Source organism: Spermophilus citellus, assembly GCF_964194105.1.
Source record: "Spermophilus citellus genome assembly, chromosome: 19".
NCBI lineage: Eukaryota > Metazoa > Chordata > Mammalia > Rodentia > Sciuridae > Spermophilus > Spermophilus citellus.
In genome coordinates this window covers 18,550,556-18,565,233 of record NC_138201.1, presented here as the reverse complement: position 1 = coordinate 18,565,233, position 14,678 = coordinate 18,550,556, and the positions used below count along the sequence as shown (strand labels likewise).

The 14,678-nt window shown below is 60.1% G+C and overlaps 1 long non-coding RNA gene across 2 annotated transcripts; it reads right to left on the bottom strand.

Annotated features, from left to right (window-relative positions):
* Positions 1 to 8,059: 8,059 nt before the first annotated feature.
* On the bottom strand, positions 8,060 to 14,231 carry LOC308638521. 2 transcript variants are annotated; one of them, XR_014019863.1, is made up of 4 exons: positions 14,122 to 14,231; positions 13,509 to 13,568; positions 12,294 to 12,608; positions 8,060 to 8,194 (listed from the first exon to the last, which is right to left on the bottom strand). It is a non-coding gene; the product is annotated as an uncharacterized lncRNA (long non-coding RNA). The 2 variants fall into 2 exon arrangements; XR_014019864.1 differs by lacking the exon at positions 8,060 to 8,194 and adding an exon at positions 11,972 to 12,205 and having other exon boundaries at positions 12,245 to 12,608.
* Positions 14,232 to 14,678: the final 447 nt, after the last annotated feature.

Here is a 14,678-nt window from a genome sequence, read left to right as displayed (position 1 = left end):
AAAGAATCGTCAAGGTATAGGCCAACAGTTTGGGACCTTTCTAACTATTATTAAAAGTTAACTAAACAGAAACAGCTCAAAGCAAAACTCGAACTGAAGTACAAATGCTGGCTGATGCATAAGCCAAGAGACATTCTTCTCTTCTAATTGTAGCTGCGTAATATTTTGTTTCTTTGAATAATGATTCCTGTTTTGTAACCACAAAGTACTGTGAGCCTGCCCAAATGAAAAGTCTCTATGATCAACTTCACAGGTAAAGATGGGGATCAGCACCCGCACTTTGGTGTCTGTGTTTCTCCACCCCCTTTCCCTGACTCCTCTCCATCCGTTCCTCTCCTGAGACCCCCGGTTGGAGCTGAACTCCGAAATAAAGCCTTCAGAAGCTCCGGGCAACTCCCCATGAGCTGGGAGCACATTTTAATCTGGGGCGGCCACTCCCCTCCCATCTGTTGGGCTGGGCCTCCTCACCCCTCACGCCTGGCACCGGGCACCAGTTGGTGTGGGCTCCGCAAACTCGAACTCATTTAAATGTCAGCTGCAGAAACACAGAGCTTAGAAAGGCAAACAGGTGACAGAAATAGACGTGACAATCACAGTATCCTACACTCGCAGCAGGCACTTCCAGCCCCTCTTAACCCTTCCTGGGGCAGGCGGCCTTTGGAGACTCGAGATGACCACAGACCCCCCTCCAAGGAAAAGTCAGGCACGTGACATAGTTTTGTCTGTCAGGTGAGTGGGGTCACAGGCCCATCCCACCTGGACAGCTTGGGTTGTCACTCTGTGTCAACAGACTGGGGTTCCAAGATTTTTTTTTGTAAGAAGCCATCTGGATCACCGGGCACAGGGCACACGCCTGAAGTCCCAGTGACTTGGGAGGCTAAGGCAGGAGGCTAAGGCAGGAGGATCGCAAGCTTGAGGCCAGCCTCAACTGCTTAGCAAGTTCCTGTCTCAGAGCAAAAGATAAAAAACCAAAGGCCCAGTGGCTAAGCACCCCGGGTTAGTCACCGGTACTGGCGGAAATCCTGATGCCAAGAATCTGGACATGGCTGGCCCTGTGACCTCCCAGGCGGCCCCCAGCTAGTGAGCCGTGTGGAGGCTCAAGTCCACTGCGGAGCAGCGCGGTTCAAGGTCCACTGTCAACCAGAAACCCAGCCCAATCCTTGGGAACGAGCGTCCTGGGGTCTGTCTTCAAGTTGGGGGCACTTCAGTGGTGTCAACAGGACCCTCTGCCCACTGTGGAGAAGATTCAAGGCTGAGTCTCCACGGGTAGGGAGGATGGCCTCTGCTCCCAGCCTCCACGGCCCCTCCCCACCTGGCCCAGTCACAGCCACCATCGGACACTGGAGAGGCGACCTCGTCCTGCACCTCACTCAGAGGTCCTGGCCAAGGTCCCGAGTGGCCTTAGAGCTGCCTTGCCTTTGTCCTCCACAGCGTCCCCCTCTTCACCAAAGGAGAGGCCGGTGGCCCTGCCAGAGGCCAGCCCCGGGCCCTGCCCCCCCTTGATTTAATGTCCTTGGAAGATCTTGTCACGTCCGTCCCACGTGACATCCTCTCGTCCTGCTGGCTCCTGTGTTTTAACAAGGGGGGTGTCCTCCCTGGGAGGACGAGACGGGGACAGCGAATGAGCAACAGGCTGGAGAGAGGGGCCTCTGCACAGGAGGGGACAGGGCGAGGTGGCTGGGAGGTGGCCGCAGGCAGGAGGCCAGGAGGACTGCCCTGTTCCCGCCAGAATGGCGCGCTGGGCCTGCAGGGTGGCTGGCAGCACGGGCGTCACGTGCCTGGAGAAGGGCCACGTCCCCGTCACCGGGGTCCTGTGGAACCCCCCAGGAGGCTCGTGGCGTGGCGCTGCTGGTACCAGGGACGGGCACCGCAGGGGGCCAGGGCGTGAGCCCAGGTCCCTCCCAGCCCCTCTGGCCCTTGGGCCTGTGCCCTGGGTTGGTTCTAGAATGTTCTCTGGCCAGGAGCATGGGCTGCGATGTGCCACCCAGCAGAAGGCCGAGGAAGGGAGTGGCCCCTGGTTGGCTGCCATGGGGACAGCTCCACTTCCCACGGCGGCAATCAGGTGTGCGGGGGGCGGGAGGGTCAGCCGGGGGCCCTCAGCCCCCGCACCCCACCTCAGACCGTGGACCCGGCTGTCCGTGGCCTCTGAAGTGACGGTCCCCAAGTGTGTGGGGGGCAGAGTGTGCGATGACCAGGGACACAGCCCCTGGGCAGGACGCCTGGGTCCGGATCTTGGGCTCAGCAGATGCAGGAACTCGGGAATCCCAGTCACCTGCTTATACAGGGACACATAAGTGACAAGGTACATTGGTGACCCACACACCTCCTGCTGGCTTTCTTGCACCCAAGGCGGATGCTGCTCATCCACCGAGGCCTCCCCGTGTCCATCAGGCAGGACCTGGTACTGGGGAGGGCACCTTTTTGCCATTCCTGCCAGAGCAGGGCACTTGGTGGGCTCTGTATGGATGGCAGGTGCCACTCAGGCTCTGCCAAGGGCAGAAACGCGCAGCCACTCTCCCCGACGGCTGCTTACTCACCCCCAGGGACAGGGAGCTCACCACCTGCCAGGCCACCACGGCGCTGGACGGTTCTGTGGGAGGCCCTTCTCCGGCCTCCCTCCCCAGCCTCCCTTTCCGTCCCTCCCCCCTCTCTGTGGCAGGGAGCCCCCTCCTTGCTGAACTAGCTGTCATTTCAGATGTAGGTGATTTATTTTTAGGTGATAAACTTGAACCTCCTGTCGGCACAGCCTCTCAGCTTGCAGGGGCTGCACCCCAGATGAGCCTCAGCAGCGGGGATGTGGAGGGGCAGCCTCCCGGGGGCGGACCTGAGGCTGAGGAGGCGAGAGGGGGAGACGGGCAAGCGACAGGGAGACAGGGAGGATGCATTTCCAAGTGTCATCCCACACCAGGCCAATGTCACTCCTTATGTAAGCCCCGCAGCTTCCCAGGGATTGGGGCTGCGCGGCCTCTCGGCCTCCTCCTCCTCCTCGTTAGCTGATTAAGGCTGATTACTGCGGGGGCGGGGCGGAGGGCTGGGGGAGCTGGAGGGGGGCCTGCGGGGGGGGGGGGGCGTGCGGTTACGTAACTCCATTTCCGTGGATTCAATCCATGCTGCTAAATTTAGGAGCTGGAAGACTCCAAAGACGAGCCCCTGTCATCTGAAGGTGATGCTGCTGGCCACACAGGGTGACGTGGCCCGGGAAGCAGTGGGGACACATTGTACAGGCTGCGGCAGGGTCGTCCTTCCAGGGGCTTCGTGTCACAGGGGGACATGTCATAGGGTGACCTGGTGCCACCCACGCACTCGGCTCTGCAGCAGCTGCGGGCCGTGACACGGGGCGGTGGACAACACGGCAGGACCTAGAACTCGATGTCCTCTGAGGTTGGCAGCTCTAGGAAAACCTGGACAGCCGCGGTCACCCCGGGGTATGACATGTGTCCCTGCGCAAGGCCAAGTGCAGCCATTTCAACACACTTCCTCCCCAATGGCTCCTGGGCTCTGCCCTCCCAGCACCGGGGCGACGGGTGGGAGCCCTGGGGATCTCCAGGCTGCGCCCCTCCAGGCCCAGAGGGGACCCCTCAGGGGAGCACAGGGCCCACCCACATCGGGCAAAGGGGATACTGTGCAGATGGCTGCAAAGGACGGGCCAGGGACATCACTGTCCCACTGTGTTGATGGAGGGTGGAAATCAAGTGTCTTGAGGTTTCTGCACAAACGTCACGTAGCTCAGGTGTCTCTTGCTACCTCATCCCGTTTTAATTTTCTGTCTTATCCTTCTTGATCTCTTACTGTCTTTCTCTGCTCATTTATTTTTTTGTTTTTAGCACCAAAATTTAAGCTCCAAGGGGGCAGAGAGCCTGGTCTGTCTCGCTCACTACTGCATCTTGCGCCACAGGTGTATGAGCCAGCTCTCCGTTACTATGACAAAACACCTGAGATCATCAACTTAGGAAGGTCTATTTTGGATCACGGTCTCCAAGGTTTCCATGTGCGTGTTTGGCCCTGTTGCTTTGGGCAACGGGACATCAGTGTATGAAAACACATGGCAGAGGAGGGCTGTCACCTCGTGATGGCCAGCAAGAAAACAGGGAGGGAGAAGGTCCCAGTAGCTCCTCCAAGGTCAGCCCCTCCCCTGGGGACTTAATCCTTCCTTCCAGCCCCATCTCTAAAGGCTCCCCAGCTCTGGACAGCACCTCAGGCAGGGGACCCAGCCTGAACACGGGGGCCTCCAGGGGACCCGAGATCCAAACTCCAGCAACAGGTGTCCAAGGCGAGCGTGCTGTGAAGGTCATGTGCAGGGGGCTGGCGGGAGGGCTCTTCCAGGCTCACTGAGCGGAGCTGTCCCCACCCCACCTCACTGTCCTGCTCTTGCCCCTCGTGGGTTCAAGGTCAGGGTGACTTAACCCTCCATCCTTCTCCTCTTTCTGAGCATCTGTCACTCGGGTCCTCATCTCCTTGCCCTTGGGGACAAACGTGGGAATCCTGGCTGATCTGAAAGGTCTTGGTCACCAAGAGGAGACTGCCTGCAGCACCAGGAGGCCCTGGCCCTGGGGTCAGATGGAGGGACCGAGACACAGTCCCTGAGGAGCAAGTGTGGGGTCGTCCTGAACAGCAGGGCGACCGCAGGTCACAGTTCAGTACATCAGGGTGACGCAGGTCTCGTTGTATGACATATGTTATAAGCAACCAAGGAGGAAGGAGTCTGCAGATCCCCAGTGGGAAGAAATGACCCAGGAGGCTGGAGCGCTGACCACCTCCTTGATCCCGCACCCATCACCACAGCGCCCCGACACAGCGCCCCGACACACCAGGGTCACGACGATGTCACAACATTTTAACTTAAATAAAAATAAAACCTTTCCAAATGCAAGTTGTGAAACTAAAACTAACAGTCTGAGGTTTAAAAAAAAAAAGAAAACTATTTCATGGAGCACGAGAGCGAAGGCTGAGCCCTGAATTCTCTATGAACACAACAGGGCCACCAGGCCACCACGCTCCAGAGGTACCCAGCGAACCGCAGGGCCCACGGCGGGTGGCGGAGCCCTGGGGCCATGGCGTAGTCTCCCTGGGTGGCGGGATGGTGTGGCCTCTGTCATCGTCTACACCGTCCAGCTCCGGGGACTCATGCTCGTCCTTCAGTGTCCTCTGTGACCCAGATGTCAGGGCTTTCCCTCAGGTCCCCACACTGCACAGCGGTGCTCCCCCCCCCGTCCCCCCACAGTGACCGGCTGGGAGGGGTCTCTCGGCAGACACCAGACCCTGGGAAGGGCCTGGTTTCTCCACCACTCGGGCTCAAAGGGCGGTCACTAGTGTCCCCCTTGCGGCTGTGACCCTGGGCAGGGGTGCAGCCACACCAGCGCCGGGAGAGGAGGCTGTGGTCTGGGGACAAGAGGTGCTGGAGGTGGGGTGGGGTGGGTTCAGAGAGACAGGCGACCCAGGGGACCTGGGGGCCAGGCGGGAGGGGCGCCCAGGATGCTCTGCAGCTGCCCCAGGTCCCCAAGCCCGTTCCGGGTCCCACGCCCTCCCAGCCGGCGGCATCCAGCACGGTCCCCAGAGCAGCCCCTCGGCCCACGCAGCCCTCGCAGGAGGCCCAGGAAGTGAGCCCGGCGCCAGGGCCTGCCACAGCCCCGACCCTGGCCTCCCCTGGCCTCCGGTTGGGCAGGCGGCCCAGCGTGGGCGGCCACGTGCAGAGCCTGGCGCACGTGCGGCCCCGCGTGCTCCCCTGCCGGCTGCTCCCCTGGCCCCGCTCCCCGCCTGGCCCCAGGCTGAGGCCAGCAGGCAGGCGACCCTGCCCACCAGGCCTGTGACCTGCGGAGGGAGGGGCGAGGGGTTCTGGGTGACCTGGGAAGGGGCTGGCCGCCAGGGGCCTCCCTCCCCCATCGGGCACAAGGAGGGGGCTTCCCTCAGCAGCCCGCGGCCACCAGCCTTTCCAGGACCCAGTCAGCCATGGCCACAGCCACGACAGTCAGCAGGGTCCCCACCAAGACGCTACGCCAGCGTCCCCACGTACTAGCTCATTCAATCACCCAGCCGCCCCGTGAGCTGGTGGCCCTTCTTACAGGGGGACAGTGAGGCAGAGAGGGGTGCACAAGACAAGGACTGCTCAGGCTGGTCCCAAGGCCAGCGCCACTCACACTAACAGCGACACCTAGACCACTCCTTACTGAGGGCTTGAGGGTGCCAGCAGGTGACCCAACAGATCACCTGTAACCGGCCCATCCTCCCACACCGTGGATGAGGGCTCCCGAGCCCGCTTCCTGGCTGTCACCAGGCACCCAGCTGCAGCCCCCCTGCCCTGCCACCAGGAGCTCCGCCTCACCTGGGGCCCAGGGTCCTGCAGCCAACCCAGACTGAACCCCTGACTCCACCTCAGGGGAAGGTGGCCTCTGCAGGGCAGGGACAGAGCCCCCACTAGACGCTGGCCCTGCAGGACCTTGACCTGGGGCTTCCCCGACACCTTCCCACCTGGGGACAGTGGATCTGAAGTCCCCACCATGAAGGACAGGAACAGGAAGAAAGAATGAGTCGAGTCACCCACCACAGTGACAGGGAGGTGGGTGGCAGGGCTGGACTCTGACCCAGGACCAGGTGAGGGAGCCCAGGGGCGGCTGTGGGCCGCTGGGAGGGCCTCACCCATCTGCAGGGCTGGAGGAAGGGCTGGATCTGGCGCAGGAGCTCAGGGAGCCACTTGGGGGACAGGCTGGCTCTTAGGACACCGTGTTCCCCCAGAGCTCAGAGGTCCTCCGTTAGAGGGGGCAGAGTGCTGGCCCAGCGGGTGCGGCCCCGGGCGCCTTCCCCAGCAGCACCAGGGAGGACAGAGCTGGCTGAGCTCCAGTCCCTCCAGGACCCCAGGGCCTCCCCCAGACCCCAGCTCCCTCTGAGCACCCGGCCTCTGGCACGGGGGCTCCTGGGGGTCAAACCAACCCCAGCCCAGAGCCTGGCCCCCAACTCCCTGAGCCCCAGGTGCTCTCACAGCGAGATGGAGACCACGGTCCCACTGCCTGGACGTCCTGCGCGGATCCGAGGCCCTAGACCAGGTGCAACTCAAATCACCAGAGTCTTCCAAACCTTAAAGGGGTTTTTATTGATTTCATATTGCAGGTGGGAGAGAGGGGAGGAGGAGGAGGGGGAGGAGGGGGAGGAGAGGGAGGAGGGGGAGGAGAGCGTGGGGAGGGGGAGGAGAGCGTGGGGAGGGGGAGGGGGAGGGGAGGAGGGGGGAGGGAGGGGGAGGGAAGAGTGGGGAGGGGGAGGAGGAAGACGGGGAGGGGGGAGGGAGAGGAGGGAGAGGAGGGGGGGCCCGGGGAGAGGAGGAGGAGGAGGAAGAGGAAGGACACGCAGCAGTGGTTCTAAACTGACAACATGGGCACAATATTTGGGAGATATCCCCCCCGACCTAGAGCGCAGCCTTCCACCTTATTTCCCCCCACCGTGCTGGGGACTGAACCAGGGTCCCATGCATGCCAAGCAAGAGCCCCACCACTGGCCACCGCCCCTGGCCCCTCGGACTTTCTATATACGAAGAGTGGCCAAAGGACCGCCAAGATTATTTTTTTAGGGGATGGGGCACACTGAGGGCTGAACCTGGGGACAATTAACCCCTGGGCCACCTCCCCAGCCCTTTTAATTTTTATTTAGAGACAGAGTCTCCCTGAGTTGCTTGGGGCCTCACTGAGTTGCTGAGGCTGGCCTCCACCTTGTGATCCTCCTGCCTCGGCCTCCTGAGCCACTGGGATGCTGCCCTGTACGAGCTTTGATCTGAGCAAATAAAGGAAGAACTGGCCTGAGGCCGGAAACCACGCGAGTGACTCCAGTCACATGCGCCATGTCCAGGGCGTTCCAAGACCCGGAGCCTGTAGCCTGTGCTGGGGTCAAGACAGAGGTGCACAACTGGGGCCACAGGCACAGGACTGAGGAGGTCAATAAGGACCCAGAGTCAGAGAGGAGCATGGGAGTCCCAGAGCACCCGCAATGTCAGGACGGCGCAGCAAACAACGAGGGCAGCGGGGCCGAACGGCCACAGCCAGGCGACAGCGGCCACTGCCACGCAGGGCTGAGCTCCGGGAGGGTCCCCTGTGCAGGGCGAGGGCTCCAGGATGGCCGTCCTCCTGCCACACACAGCAGTGCCTCTCCACAACCGCCCCAACACCAGCTCTCCTTTCACTTCTCCTGAAAGAGGAAAGTAAGTGACCCACACCTTTCCAAAAGGAAGCAAAAAAAAAAAAATCAGCCTTTACTCAATTCCAAAGGGGATTCAGTATCTCCCTTCCCCCAAATAACACAGGGAGGAAACCGCAGCAGCACAAACCTCCCACACCCAGGAAGGGTCCAGAGAGACACCCGCAACTCGTGGGTGGCCTGAACCAGCCCCATCAGCCCCTGCTCCCAGCAGAGGACGGCCATTCGCACGGGATTCTGGCCATGGCGCCAGGCTGACCTGTGGGTCCTGCAAGCCTTTGCTTCCAGACTGCTGAGCCAACTGGGTGACTGTCCCTTTTCCCACAGTGGCTCCTTTTATTTTATTTTGAAACCGGTGATTGAACCCAGGGACGCTTAACCCGTGAGCCCCGCCCCAGCCCTTTTAATTTTTTATTTAGGGACAGGGTCTCACTGAGTTGCCAAGGGCCTCACTAAATTGCTGAGGCTGGCCTCCAACTGGCGATCCTCCTGCCTCAGCCTCCCAAGAGTCCAGGATTACAGGTGTGCACCACGGCATCAGTCGAAGGTACTCTTCTTACTGAGCCACGTGAAGGACACTGAGATGCTCCTGATCCTTGGTCACTGTACATGTGCCCCCTGAGTGTGCGTGGGAGCCGGTGTGGAGATTTCAGGTGGGTAAAAGTGCCCTGGGGGGATTTTCTTGGTACAGACAATGGGAGCTTTTTGGTTTGAATAAGGAGATTGCCATGAGGTCTTTTGTTTTGTTTTAGCTGTAGTTAGACCCAATACCTTCATTTATTTTTCTGTGGCGCTGAGGATGGAACCCAGAGCCTCCCACGTGCGTGGCGAGCGCTCTACCCCTGAGCTCCAGCCCCAGCCCAGGGACAGGGTCACCCTGCTGCCCGACAAAGCCCCAGGCACAGCACAGACAGACATCCAGGGCTTCCCCGGGGTTCACTCCTCACCTAACACCTCCATGATCTGAGCAACTACAACTGCAAGGTCACCAGCCCGTGGGTGGCCCTGTGCCGTCACCATGGCCCAGGTACCCACACCAGGTCCTTGCCAAACGGCTTCCTTAAAGAACTGGGATACATTATCCTCCTAAAGACGATAACTTTTCCGGTGCTGGGAGCCTGCATCTTTAAACCAGCCAGATGAACAGAGATCTTTCTGAAGTACATGGTGGTGTCATGTTCTAGAAAGTTCTCTCCTTTCTTCCTAAGCCTCTCGACCTGACACCCGCGTCTCCCAGCTTCACGAGGTTTCCTGAGTGAGTGGGAGGACAAGGCCACACACCTGACCCCACAAAGGTTCACTGTGCCACACGCCTCCAACTCTGAAATGCAGCCTGCGTCCCCACCACGTGGGAGTTCAAGGCTGGCCTTGGTGGCTGGCGAGACCCTGTCTCAAAACAGGAAGTAAAAAGGGCCGAGGACACAGCCCAGTGGTGGAGCCTCTGAGCCCTGTCTCCAGTCCTGGGGCGGGTGGGGGTGGCCTGGGCACTGGCTCAGGGGAAGGTGCGGTGCATCTGTCAGGTGCCCTTGGGAAGTCCCTGTCTGCAGGAGGTGACAGTTTGCTTAATGACAAAGGAGGGGTCAGGAGGGACTAAGACCTGGCATCTTAAGCTTCTAAATCAAGCTAATCTCTGCGCTCTGACTGCGCCCCTGCCCGTGGGTGGACTGGGTGCCCTCTCCTGCTGTGGGCCTTAACTGCAGGGGACACGTCATCTCAGACTTAGGTCTCAACTCTGCTTGAACCTGCCGTGCAGATAAAGCACCTAAAGGGGATAAGAGGGACCTTCAGGAACGTTTGCCTGAGTGAGTGCCAAAGCCCAGGCTTGCCAATCGCCTTGGCCTGCGCAGGTCCCCTGGCACGGGCTGCGGGGCGGGGCGGGCTGGGAGAGGCCCAGGGTGAATTCGCATTTCTCCCCCTGGCGCCTGACCAGGGATAAAGGCGCCTCCCGCAGCTCCCAGCAGGTTGGGAGCAGGAAGTGGGCTGGTTTGGGCAGCAGGAATCTGGCTCCACACAGGCCGCTGACAAGCCATTGTTCAGGGCTTAACTGGGGGCCTGCTGCTGGCTCCCCGAGTCTCCACGGGAGCCAAGGCCTTCGCCAGACACAGATAAACAACAGGCCCCGCCAGAACCAGCCCGGCGTGGCTCCTGGCCAGCCGGCCACTCTCCTGCTCCAGCACCCTTCGTGGCTCCCCAGTGCCCACCCACCCTGGTCCTCCCAGCTGGCCCTGATCTGGCCCAATCACTGTTTAACTATTCGGGGCCCCCGCACCCTAGGCCAGCATGCACCCCAGGCCCCGGCTTCCTCATCTGAGACGTGGCTGTGAGAGCAGCTGTGGGCGCTGCGTCCAGCCCTGAGAGTACTCCAGGCCCAGGAAGAGTGAGGGGGCCTCCACGAATTCCCTGTGCCCCTGCCCCATCAGGCTGCCGGCTGGGACCCCCGCAGCCCCAATTCAGGAGACTGATAAGCACACTCAGCGGCCACGAGAGTGAGCCAGGCTGGGGACAGACCCGAGGCCGCTGGGCGGACCAGGGCCCAGGGCCCCGATTCCCCAGTATTGCTCACTGACCTTCACCCTGCGCCAGGCCTCTGTAGGAACCCGGATCTGTCACCCCTGGGCGCGAGAGGTCAGGCCTGTCATTTCATTCCTGTTCCATCTGAAGCCCGTGGCCACTCTGCCCTCTCGCGGGCCCCCGTCTTTCCCGTCCCCTCTTCCTTGTCTCTGGCTCTGCCACCTCCTGCTACTTCTACCCTCTCTCCTCTGAGCGCCCAGCACCTCCTCTCACTGTCACTGGACTCCGTGATGTCCAAGCAGTGTCCTGAGAAGTCCTCTTCCGGAGGTCAAGGGGGACTTCAGAGTCCCTTTGGTAGGGCTTTGAGGGGTGAGTAGAAGTTCGTAGGTGGGGACGGGAGGAAGCGGCCACCAGGACGCCTAAGCAGAAGGCCGGGTCCTCACAGGCGGGGACCTGGGACAAACCACAGTCCCTCCCCAGCCTCAGTCACCTGTCAGCACAGTGGAGCCCCCGTCTCATCTCAGGCCAGGACGGACGGCGGAGCATGCTCACGGGCTCACGGGGGCCCAGGACGCACCTCTCTGCAAACTGTGCACGGCCTTGGTGGCATGGGACCCACTGCCATGGAAGGTGACAGACCTATGAACAGGACTTCCCCCTGAAGAGGGCCAGACCGGCCCACGCCGGGAGCTGGGAAGCTGGACTAGGATTAGAGTTCTAGAACCTTCAACAGCAAGACCTGGTGACGACCTGTTATCATGGACTTCAGAGACAGTCTGGCCCTCCCAGCCTAAGAAGATCTCTTCTCTCTCTCTTTTTTTTAAGGAAGTAAAGAGGCTGTCACAGGGCACAGCTACTCAGGAGACTCAGGCAGGAGGATCACGAGTTTGAGGCCAGCCTCAGTAACTTAGTGAGACTCTGTCTCAAAATAAAAAGAGGGCTAAGAATATAGTGCAGTGATAGTGCGACCCTGCACTCAATCCCCAGTACCAAAAATAAATGTGCCAGGGGCTCAGGAGGCTGAGGCAGGAGGATGGCGAGTTCAAAGCCAGCCTCCGCAACTTAGTGAGGCTCTAAGCAATTCACCAAGACCCTGTCTCTAAATAAAATACAAAAGAGGGCTGGGGACGGGGCTCAGTGTTAAGCACCCCGGGTTCAATCCCCAGAACCCAATAAAAAAATAAACTAACACACACACCATGAATTTCAATTTCTAAACCTCCTGAACACATCATCTGACTATATTCACATACTTATTTATAAAAGATCCCCTCGGCCAGCTGAATTTTTAAAACAAAACAGAAAAACATTTCCTTCTACTGAATTAGCAAACCTTCAATGAGAAAACCCCCACATTTCTCAAATTGAAAAATGGGGAGCCTGTTTAATCAGAAGAAGTGGGCAGAGGAGTCCTGCAACAGGACAGGATGCTGGCCTCCGTCCTGCCAGTGGGGAGGTCAGGGCAGGTGCGAGGCAGACAGGGGCTGGCCCTGGATTCTGTCCTGACCAAATCTTTCTGCTGTTCTGTGTAGAGTGGATGTGGGGAGCCCAGCGAGACCCAGTGAGGACGGGCAGCCCATCTCTGGGGAGACAGTGCACACGCTCACCTAAGGCCCTTGTCCTGGGACTCCCTGAACTACATATCCCAGGCTGCTTTGCAGGTGGGTGGGGCTGTGGTTTACTTCTGCCCAATGGGATGTGGGCAGACCTAAGGCGCTCCCCGACCTGACCCTAAACCTCCAGTGCCAAGCTGTTTCTCCTTCCTTTTTCGGATCCGGAGGACTGATCCAGAGGTCAGGAAGAGTGGAGCCAAGAGCTAAGAAGGCCTGGATGGCCGTGAGTGTGCAGCAGAGACCCCGTCTCAGAGTGAGATCTGAACAGAGCTGGAGATGGCTCCGTGGCTGAGCACCCTTGGGTCCACCCTAGGAACGGGGAGAGAAGAATGCTGAGGCCTACTCCAATAATAACCCTAAAATCACAATTTAGTGAGCACTTACTATATGCCAGACACTGGGCCAAGCACTCTACCCCACAATTTTACGTGATCTCCTCAGAGATGGGAAGAGCTACGCAGCTCACTTGACAGTGAGGAGACAGAAGCTCAGGGAGACCACAGGAGCCAGGCGCCTGTCACCCAGCACGCACCGACTACACTGAGGAGCAGACAGCCGGGTCTCTAGGAGCTGAGCACAGCCCCATCTGGATCCTCCCAGGGCCGGCCCCTCAGTCCTGTCCTCTGCCACCCCGCACAGTGACACTCCCTCTTCCTTTCTCTTCAGGAGGCATGCAGCTGACACCCACGTCACGCTCTCCCTGAAGACTGTCACTGGGCAGGTCCTCGGGCCCTGATTACTGGCCTAACCATGTTGGTATGGCAACCAGATCATGAGAGCCAGACCATGGCCCCTGGTGGGCACAGAGTCCCAGGCGGCCACTGCTCCAAGCTGGGCCACAGCCCAGCGTCCAGAAGAGCTCCCAGGCTGGTGTGGAAACCCACTCCAACCCCCGAGGCCAAAACCAGGGCCTGAGGCATTGGAGAAGCCACGGGGAGGTGAACTCTATCTAGAATCAGCACCAGAAGCCACACAGCCCTCCCCATCTGTCTCTCTGCTTCCTGAGGAGCGGATAAAGGGGGTGGCTGCCCACCCATCCAGTGTCCCTTCTCATTTAAAAGGGGCCTGATATTCTTCAACCAAGTTCTTTTCCCAGCCTCCTCTGCTGCAGCCGTGAGGCAGCCTTGGTGAAGGAACTGTAACCAGACACGTGCTCTGAATTCTGGGAAGGGTTCTGTTTTCCTGACAAAAGGTGGCCTAGACCTTCACCTGTTCATTCTCCCTTGAATGCAGATGTGATGGCTGGAGCAGGAGCAGCCACCTTATACCCTTGAAGGAAAGGCAAAAGTGTTACAAAACTCCAACTGTTACCCACTGTGCAACTAAAGCAAGGCCTAGGTCTACGTTTCCTGTTACGTAGGAAAAGTACAACTTGACTTCCTAAGCCACAGATGCTCAGGTTTATTGCCAAGTGAAAGCTGCCTTGACTGAACCCTGGGCTTCGAATTTTACAGCCTCAGAACCCGACCCTCCTAGTCTCCACTCCCCACCTCCCCCCAAAAATAACTCTCCCAGTCGGGCCTCACTGTCCCAGTTCAGATCAGCTGGGCCTGTGCCAACCGTGGCCAGGGCACACGGGCTGCAATTGGCCCGGTTGGTGCCACCTTCCTGCCAACCCGTGGTAGCCAGGAGGAGCAGGAGGGGCCCAGCACACACACGTCAGGGCGTCACCGCATCACCAGGTCAAGGGCACTGATGAGGTTGTGGGCACTCGTCACCCCGCCCCCAGCCTCCACTGGTGACGTCACCTTACCCGACTCCACTGCTGGGCCCTCGGGGCCACCTGCTCCAGCCCTGGGCTGGCCACACAGGCCTGGCTCACCCTGGCCCCCCTGCTGGCTGGAGGGTCCCCTCCACGGGTCAGGTGCCATTCCCAGTCCTGCCCGTCCGGGCCATCAGCCCCCCACAGCCCTTGGGTACCCTGACCATGAGCCTCTGCCCGGGTTTGGGGTCAGGAGGATGCGCCTCCTGGGAGGCACCCAATAAAATCTAAAAATAGCGCTCAGCAGCCCCGAGGGCACCTGTGACACCTCACTGGCTGGCGACCCAGGAGGAGCCGGGCATGGGTGGACACCAGCCCCCACCCCGGGCGCCCAGTGCCCTGCAGTGGACACAGCCCACGGGGGTCTCTGCGCCCGGCCCCACACTGCCCGAGTTGGCGGACTGGTGGCGGATGTGGGTCAGGGCGCCTGCCAGGCCCAGGCAAGGACAGTGGAAAGCTGTCCCTGTCCATCTGAGGGCTGGCAGCCACAGGACCATCCGCACAACACAGAGAGACCAAGGGGAGCTGCGGTCCTGTCGCTCACAGCTGCTGCCACAGAAGAGACAATGACCTTCTCTCTGTCCCCTGGGGGCGGGGAAGGCTGGGTGGTGGGCGTC